We start from the raw sequence: 13,962 nt of genomic DNA, 5'->3' as shown, positions 1-13,962 counted from the left end.
GCTTGTCTGAGTTCTGCTCTCACGTGATATGGGGTCTTATTCACTGGCTCATTTCCAGGATGAGGTGGTTCAGTGAGGGGCAGGGCTTGGCTGGGATTCACCTTTCCTGGCCTCACACCAGACCCTGTGCCCCTGCCTTCCCTCTGAATTTTGCCCTCAGTACCTGTTCCTGGAAAGGACTCAGCCCAGGAAGACAGTTATGATGAAACTGGTGAGGACTACAGGGAGGATCCAGGTGATGTGCTTGATGGCTGCGGCCGTGGACTGCACTGTAGTGTGGACTGTGGTCGGTGGTGTTGCAAGGAGAGTAAGAGTGAAGCCCTTGTCCAGACCGCAAACTCGGCAGATGCCTCCTCACCCCCCTGACTCAGTACCCCTACTGTGCAGACAGCTGGCACCCATCACATGGAGGCCCCTGTGATAGATCCTCAGGCCGGACGGGGGGCGGTGGGGGAGGGAGGAGCCCAGTCCTCACGGGGTTCTGACAGCTAATGGGGGAGCAAGGTTTCCAACACAGCCACTCAGTCCTGCTGCGACATAAGAGACGGTGACCTGACTCAGCAGATGTGGTATTGGCAGATTTCCAGAAGAAGGACTGGTGACATTTAGAAGAAGATTCTGGAAAGAGGGTACAGTGAGAAATAAATCCCAGAAATCAAAAAGTTGTCTACAGGATTTGAATCAGCAAAAATCTACATTCAGTCTTCCAAACGCCTGTGCTGTCAGGAGAGACGTCAGGAGGTAGAAGAGGAAGGAGGATGACAGAGCATCCCGGATCATTGTTCTCCCAGGAACAACCCACTTTTTAAATTTATTTTTTTACATTCAATTTTTATTTTTATTCACTCCAAAAACATTGTTAATTGGGGAATAGCCATTAACAATGTTATGATAGTTTCAGGTGAACAGCGAAGGGATTCAGCCATAGATATACATGTACCCCTTCTCCCCTAAACCCCTCTCCCATCCAGGCTGGCACATACCACTGAGGAGAGTTCCATGTGCTATACCATGGGAGCTTGTTGGTTATCCATTTACATATAGCGGTGTGTACATGACCTTCCCAGAGTCCCTAACTATCCCTTCCCCTGGGTAACCATAAGCTTGTTTTCTAAGACTGTGAGTCTCTTTCTGTTTTGTAAGTTTTCTTGTACTATTTCTGTTTAGATTCCACATATAAGGCATGTCGTATGGTATTTCTCCTTCTCTTTCTGACTTAGATCACTCAGTATGACACTCTATAGGGCCATCCATTTCAGGGACAGCTAGGATGGATCACTTTGCCAAAACATACACACACACAGACACACACATGCACACACACAGGGTGGGTCCATATCACCTTGAGTGGACTACCATTTCTTTATACTCGTCTCACTTACCCAAGGTCTTCAATATTTTCTCCCAGCGCACCATAAACTCCCGAAGCCAGGCCCGACAGTCTCCATGGAGACCTTCTTGAAGAAGTCGGTCACAGCTCTGTCCTTCTCCCACTTCTCTTTAATCCACCTCCCTCCAGAATGATCCACTGTCCAGTGCCCATTCTCTGAATCAAAGCGGAGGCACATTTCTCCACTGAAGCCAAAATGCCAGGATCCACTGGTGCGTCCATCCTCTTCACACCAGCACGTCATCCTGCCCTGCAGGGTCAGAGGGTCTGACCCCACCAAGAAAATGAAAGAGCTCAGGCTCTGGACTTGACGAATTCTTTGCCTCACCATGTCCACCTCTCCTGGGCCCATGTAATCTGGCCCTGTTCTCTCCTCCAAGGCCTGCTCCTTCCACTGGACTACTAGGGAAGGACCAATACCCAATTGAATTTTGTATCTATAAACAATGGATGCAGTTCCTTCAGTATTTGGACTTCCTAACTCACCTCTGGACTCGATGGACATGAGTTTGACTTGATGGAAATGACTTAGAGAAACCTCTGGGAGATGGTGAAGGACAGGGAAGCCTGGCGTGCTCAGTCCATGGGGTTGCAAAGAGTGGGACGCGACTGAGCGACTGAACTGAACTGAATTGAACTCACCTCTGGAAGTGTCTTTCTCCAGTATAATGTCAGGCAGTTGCCCCTTGAGGAAGTCCCCGATGTCTCTGAGTGTTTCTCTGTTTCCCAAGTGTTCATAGTTTTCACCTCCTCTCGCAATGGACTTGTGGACTGGATCATGGCGCCAGCACAGTCATAGGAGAGAAAAGCATTCCCATCTACCTGGCCTTGAACCACACACCACGGCTCTCCAGGACTGGGCTGAGGATCGACGGGGAAGTTGTAGCAAAAGGAGTGAGCATCTGTGAAGGAAAACACAGGTGAGGGCAGGCTTTGGAGAAGAAGACCCATTACCTCCTCCCCCCACTTATGTGAGAGCAGAGGAAAGCTGCAGGGCTGGGTTGGTAGAGCAGGAAGACCCCCCTGCCCTCCAACACCACCTATAGGCTGAGCAAGTGGAGGAACCACATAACATTATCTCTACTCTGCTCATAAGGCCCACACAGAACCCAAAGCTCTAGAAAGGAGAATTCACAATTGGGGTCACAGGATTGAGCAAGGCCAGGGAGATGCTGCTGATCTACCATGTTGATGGGTCTTGGAATCCTGGAGAAGGCCTGGCCCACATGGCATGAAAGAGAAAATCCAGAACTTCCAAGGCAGGTGGTAGAGGAGGGGATCAAAGGCTCAGAGAAGTGAAAGTGCCAGGGTGGACACGGTATGAAAGGGCAGGAAAGTGTGCAGTCCCCCAGGTTCTATGGAGCCCGAGAGGAAAGAATGGATGAGAAGCATCTCCAACAGCTCCAGGGTGACTTTTGCTGAGGGTCAGGGTCGGTGGTGGGACTGGTGTTCCTGTGCGCTTCCAGCAGGAGTGAGGATGGAGAAGGCGGAAGAGCTGATGCCAGGGGGAGTGTCCTATGTCAGAAACAAAGCAGATGCAGGGGCCAAGGGGACCAGAAAGCCCCCCTGTAGCCAGGCCTCACTGCAGAGAGTACCACGCTGGCTCCTAGCACAGGGCGATCCTAGAGGCAGACAGATGAGCAGTGAGCCCGATTAAAAACTACACGATTGAAAGGAAAAATTATATAAAAAAACAGAGACAAACACAAGGCTGGATGTTCAGGACGCTGAGTGCAGACATCCCAACAAAATGTTCAGATCCTTTGTGCAGTATCCAGCACTGAGTCAGGTCTTATATTCAGAATCCATTCCTAGAGACAGAGATGCCAGGCATCAGCAAGGAGGGCCCTCTTATCACCACAGCAAGTGCAAAAGTCCTTCTGGCCTTGGAAGCCACACGGTCATTGACTGGGGTAAGTGTACACTTGGCAGAGAAGCCACCACCACGTTCATAAGGACCTAGAGTGGGACTGTCATCATGTCCAGCAGTCTGAAACATCATAATGGCCCACCTGTTATTACTGTGGTGCCTGAGATCTGTGTAAGGAATACACATCTGTCCTACGTCCTGCCCACAGGAGTGTCACCCATTCACTGGTCCTCATAGTGCTCATTTCACATCCACTGCATTTGCATATGAATGGAAAATCTTCACAGTTAGTAAATTACCATGTGGTGAGGGCTACCACAGCAGCGATTTCCAAGTTCACACTTCTGACACGGACCTTCATCCCCCAATAGTACATGCAAGCAATATCATATTCTGGAGAAAATGACAGAGAGGAGTACCAACCTACAACCCTCCAGGGCTGCAGAAGTGTCGTCCCTATCCTATCTCCATTTAATTCCCAGTGTGTCCATAAATTTCTATAATTGTACATATGACATATTCAGGCTCTGCAGACCATGGTTTTCTGTTACAACTGCTATCCTAGCACAAAAGCAGTCACAGATGAGCGGTGAATGATGACCTGCTTCTTGGGCAGATGAGCCAGCAGAACCTGTGACGTCAGAGGTATCTGTGGTGGGAAAGATGCTATGTGCTGAATATGGCATTTTACTTGGAGGTTCACAACACAGACCCTTTATGCCCTGAAGCAAGGCGATGTGATTTGCAGTGAGGACTACTACACCATTTAAATGTGGCTCCTGGTATGGTCCTGGGGGCTGGTGGAGGTGAGGCCTCTGGTCAGGAAATGTCAACATTGTCTATCATGATTTGGGCTCATCAAACCCTAATCATTAGTTCAGATAGACCAGCCATCAGAGGATTAAAGAAATATTGTGGTTTGGCATAAGTAGGGCCAGAGGCAACAAACAAGAGAGAGCATCAGGTGGTTTAGGCCTGACATCAGAATTGTTGTAGGAGCACTATTCGCCAGGGCCTGCCCCTGTGGCTCAGTGGTAAGAAATCCTCTTGCAATGTTGGAGCTGGAGTACAGGTGGGATCTATCCCTGAGTGAGAGGAGATCCCATGAAAGAGAGCATGGCAACCTAGTCCAGTGTTCTTGCCTGGACCCTCGTGGGCTATCGTCCATAGGATCATAAAGAGTTGGACATGACCGCAACGACTAGGCATGCACACACTATTCTCTGCGCATGCCTGAGGCTTCGTGCAATGTCCCCTATGTCTTCATGGACCATGGAAACCACCCTAGAGCAGAGGGGTCAGGGGACATTAGCCCATATCTGCTGGACCCACAATCCTTTCACATTCACACCACCCAGAACCTACAAGGCAGGACAGAGCAAGTTTTTGGTTCACCAACAGGCAGCTAAGGCATCCCTTGCACTAGTCCCTAGGGGATGAGTCATCTGTTAGCGTATTGTGGCCCAGGGCAGTCACATTGTTCTTCTTTTTTTTTTTTTTTTTCAGGTCATCTTTGCCTGCTCTTGTAGCACAAACGTGGAGATGTATAATGCACACAGACACCAAATGGCCTGTCGAGACCAACAGTGTTACTCTCTGTCTTTTGAAGAAAAGGTTCTCCAACTCCTGTCTTAAATAATAGCTATTTTAGGCCACTGTCTCCATAGTCTCAGGGAATATGAATGTGGGACCGAAGGGTAGAAGTGGGGGTGCGCATGCTCACCCTCATGCCCTGTGTCACACACTTTTGGAAACTCTTCTCCCATCTCTCCTGCTTTATGTCCTGGGGGCCAGGCTGGGAGGCTTCTGCTGGGGTGAATTCTCAGGCAAGAGGATAGGGTGCCAGTTGACAGAGAGAGATTCAGGATCCCTTTACAGATGGGAAGTTGTCGGAGGCCATGAGGTTCTTGGGATGGGGAAGGATACGGAAAAAATAGTGTTGTAACCAAGCACATGGTATTAAAAGATGCTTACTCCTTGGGAGGAAAGTCATGAGCAACCTAGATAGCATATTCAAAAGCAGAGATATTACTTTGCCAACAAAAGTCTGTCTAGTCAAAGCTGTGGTTTTTCCAGTAGTCATGTATGGATGTGAGAGCTGGACTGTGAAGAAAGCTGAGCGCCAAAGAACTGATGCTTTTGAACTGTGGTGTTGGAGAAGACTCTTGAGAGTCCCTTGGACTGCAAGGAGATCCAACCAGTCCATTCTGAAGGAGATCAGTCCTGTGTTCTTTGAAAGGAATGATGCTAAAGCTGAAACTCCAGTACTTTAGCCACCTCATGTGAAGAGTTGACTCATTGGAAAAGACTCTGATGCTGGGAGGGATTCGGGGCAGGAGGAGAAGGGGTCGACAGAGGATGAGATGGCTGGATGGCATCACTGACTCGATGGACATGAGTTTGAGTGAACTCTGGGAGTTGGTGATGGACAGGGAGGCCTGGCATGTTGCGATTCATGGGGTCGCAGAGTCACATAACTGAGTGACTGAACTGAACTGTAACTTGAGATGAAGCTTGAGCTCATTCCAGACTCTAGGCCTCTGACTTCCCTTTTCTTAGAACATTTTATTTCAAAATCTTGTTGTCACTTTTGCTCTTACCAGTTTTACAACTCAGGCCTGTTTTCTCCAGGCCCTGGGCGCCATCTCTTTCTTCTTTCTCTTAAGGTGACTTACTAAGGCCATTGCTTACTGAGACGCGCCAGCACACTCTGTGACCACGCCCACCCAGATGAAAGGGAGAGTGAGAGACTAAGACAAGCCACACACCTGGTGGAAACGGAGTCAGTGGCGGACACTGCTTTGCCAGTCTGTGTGACATGAGCTTCCCTACTGGGTATTATCTGAAAATGTATAACTTCCCTTGCTGCTGTTTGGTCCCTAAGTCATATCCAACTCTTTGAGACCACATGGACTGTAGCCAGCCAGGCTCCTATGTCCATGGGATTTCCCAGGGAAAAATATTGGAGTGGCATCTGTTTACAGATGTTTGTTTTTTTGGTTGCCCTAGCCTATGTTTCTGCGTGCAGGCTTTCTCCAGCTACAGCTAGCAGGGTCTCCTCTCTAGTGGCGGTGCTTGGGCTTCTCACTGAGGTTTGTTCTCTTGCTGTGGAGCACTGGCCTTAGGCACGTGGGGTTCAGTGGTCATGGTATTGGGTTTGGTAGTTATGGCCTGCAGGCTCTAGAGCATGGGCCTTGGGAGCCATCTCTTTGAATCTGAAGTATTAAAGGAGATAGTGCTGGCATCTCCCAGTCTCTGTAGGAGGGTAGGAGCCTATATTTGGCTCCCAAGTAGCTCAGTTGGTAAAGAATCTACCTGCAAGGTAGGAGACCCTGGTTCGATTCCTGGGTTGGGAAGATCCCTGGGAGAAGGGATAGACTACCCACTCCAGTATTCTTGGGCTTCCCTTGTGGATCAGATGGTAAAAGAATCTACCTGCAATGTGAGAGACCCAGGTTCAATCCTTGGGTTGGGAAGATCCCTTGGAGGAAGGCCTGGCAACTCACTCCAGTATTCTTGCCTGGAGAATCCCTACGGACAGAGGAGCCTGGAGGGCTATAGTATGTGGAGTCACAAAGAGTCAGACAGTAATGAGCAACTACGCACAGCACAGCACAGGAGCCTATACTAGTCAGCTGGTCCTGCCATACAGAGGACCACAGACTGGATGGCTTACACAACAAACACAGGTTTTTCTACAGTTCTGTAGGGAGGAAGTCCAAGATCATGGTGCAGGAGGGTTTGTATCTTCCTAAGATCAATGTATCTTATTTTTTGATGCATTTCAAACTTGAAGACAATACAACATTTGCCTCAAACACTTTATCATGTAGTTCAGTAACGAATGGTCTTTTCTGCCTTTGAATCTGTACTCTGTTTCCCCATGTCACCTTGAACTTCTAATGTAATGAATATTGCTGCATTTTCTTTAATGGACTGTATTAATTTTTTAGTTTTGATATTTAAAGGTTAAGGTTTAAATTTTAGTTTCCCCAGATAGAAATTAAGATGCACCATTTTTATTTTTTGGTTGTGCCATGAGGCATGTAGGGTCTTGTTCCTTAACCAGGAAACCCCTACCCCTAGCAGTCTAAGCATGGGGTCTTTACCACTGGACCACCAGGGAAGCCCCTCGATCCACCATTTATATATATATATATATATATATTTATTTATTTTTTATAATATATATATTATAAATATATTTTATATTTACCTTTTATCTCAGTAAGAGATACATGATCACTAAAGGGAGCCTCCCCAACTGCATAAATAGTACAAATTGAAGAGCTCTGGTCCATGGATGAAAATGAAGAAAGAACATAAGATAAAAATAGACATCGGGAATCAAGACAGCCTTTCATTACCGTCCCTTTTGGTTGTTGTTGTTAGTGTTAGTCCTGTTTAGGATGATCATCTCCAATACATTTTTAGGGGATATATCAACCAGGCTCCCCTCTAAGTTTCAGAAAACAATAGGGACCTCAGTTCTAGAATTCTCCCAGAGGATTCATGAACGTGATGTTAGCAAGACCACAGTCATAGGAGAGAAAAACCTCTCTGTCCACCTGGCCTTGAACCTCACAGCATGGCTGTCCAGGTCTGGGCTGAGGACTGATGGTGAAATTATAGGAAAGAGAGTGAGCATGTGTGAAGGCAAAACAGTGAGGGTGAGGTTGGGAGAAAAAAACCCATAGACCTCCTCCCCCAGTTATCTGAGAGTGGAGTAAACCTCTAGGGCTGCCTGACAGAGCAGGACAGCCCTGTCTTTGCCCCCTACCCCAAACACACCCTAGCTACTGGCTGAGGAAGAGGAGGTAGCTTTGATCAGGCAAAAAAATCACATAGCCCTAGATATGCCTATGTCCACTCTGTTCAAAAGCTCCACACCTAGCATGAACTGACACAATTTTTTCTAGAGGTGGGCCAGGCCAGCTCAGAAGGAGAGGCCTAAACACAGAGGACTATGAGAATGTCTCCGAGTGTCCTGAGAAGAAATGGGGAGCTTTGGGGGCTGCTCCCGAGGAAGCAGGATCACAGTGGGGGAGGATGAGCACAGAACGCAAAGCTGAGGAAGGGGGAGTTTATAATTATGGGTCACCGGGTTTAGCAAGGCTGGGGTGACATGTTGATCTCCCACTAGAATGGGTATTGGAAGCCTGGAGAAAGGCCTGGCCCACATGGCATGAGAGAACATCCAGAACTTCCTCGGTAGGTGGTATAGGAGGGGATCCAAGGCTCAGAGAAGTGAATCTGCCAGGGCAGACACAGTATGAAAGGGCAGGAGAGTGTGCAATCCACCAGCACCATGGGAAAGCCTGATGGACTCTATGGAGCCCGAGAGGAAAGCACGGATGAGAAGCATCTCCAATAGCTCAAGGATGACTTTTGCAGAAGGTCAGGGATGGTGGGAGGAGACTATGTTCCTGTGGGCTTCTATCAGGAACAGGGATGGAAGTTGTGGAAAAATCAGATTCCAGGTGGGGGTGCTCTAGGGCAGCAGAAAAGTAGGTGCAGTGGTCAAAGTGATTAGGGAGTCTCAGTGCCAGCCAGGGCCTGACTGCAGAGAATATGATGCTGGCTCATAGCACAGGGCGATCCTAAAGGCAAACAGATGGGCAGGAACCTAGATACAAACTGTACCATTGAAAGAATTAAAGAGAGACAGAACACAAGGCTGGATGATCAGAAAGCCAAAGGCAGCCATCCTGATCCAGGCCCATTTTCTGGATCTGAGCCACCAAAGATAGAAGCCACGTTCTAAAGAGCAGGGCCCTTTCATCACCACATCTAGTGCAAAAGTCCTTCCATTCTTTCCCAAAGAGCCACATGGTTATTTACTGGGGTAAGTGAACCTGCAGAAGCAGAAACTACTCTCACATTCACATTGCACTAGTGTGTTTCTAGTGCACAGGAACCGTAGCATCATCATGGTTCCCCAAGTGTTGAAGCGATGCTCGGAGTACCAGGCCATCAATGGACAGCAGTCTCAGGTTCTGCTTACAGTGGTTATCACTGGGTCCACAGACCTCACAGCAGTCATTTCACATATCCTGGACTTGTGACGGGCATGGAGACCTGAGTAGCTAGTAAATTATTGTGGGATGAAGTCTACCATATTAGTGAATTCCAGATTCAAACTTCAGACCCTACCTCCCCATCAGCCAACAGTATGTGTACACAATATCCTGGAGGAAATACAGAGACAAGTACCAGTCTACAACCACTCGAGGGCTGCAGGGGTGTGGTCCCTATCCTATCTCCGTTTAATGCCACTGTGGCCTTAGGTTTCCTGTAATGGTATAGAAGAAATATTTGAGGCTTCGCAGACCTTAGGTCTCTGCTACAACTTGCTGTCCCAGCACAAAAGCAGTCACAATTGGCAAAGAATGAGCATGGCTGGAGCTGCTTCTTGGGCAGATGACCCAGCAGAACTGGTGATGTCAGAGTATCTGTGGTCAGAAAGCTGCTACGTGCCATTTTCTACCTGAAAGCTCACAACACAGACCCCGAGTGTCCTGAAGCTAGGCCACGCCACTTGCAGTGGGGAAAGTCACACCATTTAAACGTGGCTCCTGGTGTAGGCCTGGGGCCTGGCAGAGATGAGGCCTCTGGTCATGGACTGGGGTTGCCCACTGTGGTGTGTGCTCATCAACTGCTAGTCATTAGTTCAGCTAGGCCAGCCGTCATAGGATAGAAGTGGTTATGTGTTTTGGCATAAGCAGGGCCACAAGGAACAAATAAGATGCACCAGCAGCTGGCCTAGATGTTTCACTAGAATTGTTATATGGCCACTATCCTCTGCTCACACCTGTGGATTCCTCTGTGGCACTTTGGACCAAGATAGCTACTCTGTAATAAAGGAGCGGGGGCGTTAGCCCATAGCTGCAGGACGGTTTTTATTTTCCTAAGAAAAAGTACTCCATGTTGAAGATAAATCATTCCCAAGACTAGTGAAAGAAAGCAAAACTTTAAAGGTGAATCAACTGCATTACCTTGTAGAAGTTAAGAAAATAAAAAGCAGTTGGTAGTAAGATTGTTAGTTCAAATATGTGTGTTTAAACAATTTTAAAAACTATTTTGTAAAAATGTACCTATACCTCTAAGGCAACTATGTGTAAAACATTTACACAAACTTTTTCAGTTAAACCTAATAAAAGTAATATTGAGAAAGTATTCCACATCATTAAGTCTGTCTTAGGAAGTTGAGATGCTAAAGCATTCCTAAGGCATGGTGTTCTGGAAGATAAATGTGCTTCTGTGGTACTGGGTGATGTATGTGACTGGCTGGCTCCAAGTGGGCCTTGACAGGCACCTTCCTCCTGACGCTGGGGGACTGAGAGGAGAGTCAGACACAGGCCCCCAGGGCCTCATGGAACCCTGTGAGACACCATGCCCTTTGCTGGAACTCCACCTCTCCTCTGGATCGAAGGCCCAGCACAAGCCATCACAGCAAATATTTCATCAGGACAGTTGATAGTCTGGGCTATTTGGTAACCCTCTTTCAGGTACTGGGCCACATCAAATGAGTAGACGTCCACTGAAGGGCATTTGGCCAGAGTCATAAACACATGGGCCCTTTTAGTAGCAGCATGCTAAGTTCTTAGTTGTGGCATGCAGGATTCAGTTCCCTGACCAGAGATCGACCCCAGGCCCCTGCATTGGGAATTATGGAGTCTTAGCCACTGGATCACCAGGGGAGGCTGGAGAACTTATTTTTAACCGGAATTTCAAAAGCCATCCATCGATCCTGTGTTTTTGTTGTTCCTCAGTGAGAGTCCATGGAGAACAAGACTTGGAGAGGGATTGGCTTTGCTCTTAACTTGAAGTTGTCATCAATCATAGAGCTCCTAGCTGCCAGGTCTTTGTGGATGACTTCTTTCTGACCAGGTAGCTCATTCCACAGGTAATCTGAGCAGCCATGTGAACTAGGTTTTGTTGAGAAGTTTCCTGCTGAGTATTGGCCTCTACATATTTGCACTGTCATAAGAACAATTTAAGATACCCCCAGTTCATGTAAGGCAATCCACCACGGGCTTTTCCCATTCTTCTGTTCACACATGGGTAATAGGAAGATTTCTGTGATGAAGATCTCATAGCTCACAACTTTCAGGAAGCATTGTTGTCCCCTGAATTTCAGAAGCTCGATCTCTAACTGTTTTTACAAATGCTTGTTGTTCTTTATCTGAATCTTTTTCATCTACATAAACCCCATGGAAAGTATATCAGAAGGTACCTCCTTAGAGTACATCTTTTGAGTTCCCCTCTCTGGAAAGATATTTTGATATCATTCACCTTAGCTCTGGCCTCCAAAAGAGCGACACTTCTCAAGTCCTCCTCCTCTACCCAGAGGGTCGGATAACTGGAGATGGGAGTTGTACTGTTGGGTGTGTTGCCTCCCACATACTGAGACATCTGGGAATGACTGGGACTGAGACAGCCCTTGGGAACTACTGCTGGCGCTGATGCTATCTTCCAGTTCAATCCTTTTCATACGATGAAGATGCAAAACAGCTAATACTAGTACTGCAAGAAACATAACTGGACAGCAGATCCCTAGGCTGATATAAAACACACGTGCAGACATGGCTGGAGCTGCCTGTACAGGATCATAAATGGGTTCTTCTGCTCGTCGTTTTGTCCAATGCTGAAGTTTTCTTTCCTCAATTTCTGGATGGCAACTTTTCCTTCGTTTCAACTCTAAGATGTGAAGCTTTTTGAAGTTACTGTCAAGTTGAGCTGCATTTAGTATCATAACTTCAGAATCTACTTTGCCAGAACAGGACAGCTGGAGCCCAAACACTGATACAGTGCGTGGGAGTTCCAGGGCAGGGGCGCCGGGCCGCAGGCAGCCTAGCAGACCCGAGCGGTACCGGCGGCGGCCTTTGGGACTCGTGTCCGCGGGAGACAGGCCAGCACATCCGTCTGGCTAGGAGCTCCCGCCTCCAGCGCCCAGGAGAAGCTCGGCTGCCCGTTGCCGCCCACCCCAGCCGGAGCCCCTGAGGGCTGCCGAGCTTTCCTCGCCCTGGCCGTCCTGCAGGTGTTAACTGATCGGTGATAAAGAGCGCTGGTCCTTTAAGGGCCGAGAGCAGTAGGGACCAGAAGGGGCTCTGCGCACACATCTCGAGCTTGCGCTTTTCGGGGCGGCTCTTGGTCCCTTCCCCGCGGGGAGGCCGACGGGTCCCAGCCCGCCCGGGCTCCAGGACTCCCAAGGGGCGGGCTGGGCCCTGGGGGGCCTCAGCAGCATTTTCTGTAGCGTTCTGGACCTCTCAAACTCCCCGCATTACTGCTTCACCCAAGGCACCCCTGTTCTGCCCAAGAGAGCAGGCAAGTAGCTTGGGGGAGCTACCGAGGAGCAAAGGGGCCCGAACCCCCGCGCACACCACCACCCCTGTTCAGGTCGTAACTCATCCAACTTCCCTGAGCCCTCCCACAGCTTCATCCCCGAACTGAACCGGACAATCAGAAGCAGCAGCAACAGGAAGCCAAGGCGGGTCTCAGGGCCACCCATCTCTCCCTTTGCCACCTGGATCCCAGTTTTGCAGGAGGGAAGGATGCCGGGTGAGAGAAGCGGGTCCTTTCCTCCGAGGCACGCTCAGCACGTCTGTGGCAGCCGGCGTTCCCCGCGCGGAGGCGCCGCCCTAGGGCTCTGCCTGCGCTGTAGGCACTGGACGCTGCCCAGAAGCCAGGGCTGCTGCCACTCCCTCCTCTTCCCACTCCTCGGAGCTGTACTTGAGCGGTGCTTGGGCTGACAGCCAGAATATTCCTAGTTAGATCATTTTGTCATTTTGGTCTCTCTAATTAATAGAAATTGATCAGAGGTCAGGGAAGAATTTCTGGCAAGAAGGTCATGGAGGGGTGAGCTCAGGGCTTCCTGCTTCGCCATCTTGAGCTTGCCTTGGATGATCACTGACCTCTTCATTGTATTGAGTTTCCTTAGGCTTTTCCATACCATCTTATGAAAACCTGAAGGAACTTCTCTGCCAACCCAGTTACTGTTTCCGGTGCCAGTTCAGGGGGCAGACTTAGTTGATAAATGCTGACTATGTTCTGACTGTTCCACTGACCTGCCCTTCTCTCATCCCTCTCCCTCTCCTCCGGCTTCCTGAGTCCCAGAGACACAGCAGTATTGAAATCAGGCCAGCTCATCACTCTGCAAGTTTGCTTCGGTCCCATTTGTTTCTTTCTCCACAATTTCAATACCAGTGCATTTTGAAGAAGGATTCTGTGTAATTCTACAGGTTGCTTGCCCCTCATTTTTTTTTCCTGTATAATTGTACAACCTTTGAAATTTATATAAAACAGAAAACAAAAAGATGAGGGAAAGCAATAAAGAAATAGGTCCTCATCAAACTTATATACTTTTGCACAGCAAAGGAAACCATAGACAAAACAAAAAGGCAAACTACAGACTGGGAGAAAAGATTTGCAAAGGATGCAGCTGAAAAGGGCTTAATTTCCAAAATATACGAAAAGCTGTTACAACTCAATAATAAAGACAGGGAACCCAATCAAAGAATGGGCAGAAGGTCTGAATAGACATTTCTCCAAAGAAGGCTTACACATGGCCCATAGGCATGTGAGAAGATGCTCAATATCAATATTTTTATTTTAATTAATTACAAATTTTTATTGTATATTGGAGTATATAGTTGATGAACGGAGAAGGCAATGGCACCCCACTTCAGTACTCCTGCCTGGG

At 48.3% G+C, this 13,962-nt stretch overlaps 1 pseudogene; it reads right to left on the bottom strand.

The window, feature by feature from the left end:
- Positions 1-10,608: 10,608 nt before the first annotated feature.
- Positions 10,609-12,771, bottom strand: LOC138444679 (tyrosine-protein kinase RYK-like; annotated as a pseudogene).
- Between the last annotated feature and the right edge of the window lie 1,191 nt (positions 12,772-13,962).

Source organism: Ovis canadensis, chromosome 8 (assembly GCF_042477335.2).
Source record: "Ovis canadensis isolate MfBH-ARS-UI-01 breed Bighorn chromosome 8, ARS-UI_OviCan_v2, whole genome shotgun sequence".
Classification (NCBI taxonomy): Eukaryota; Metazoa; Chordata; class Mammalia; order Artiodactyla; family Bovidae; genus Ovis; species Ovis canadensis.
Note: the sequence above shows the minus strand (reverse complement) of the source record. Positions and strands in the feature narration are given on the sequence as shown.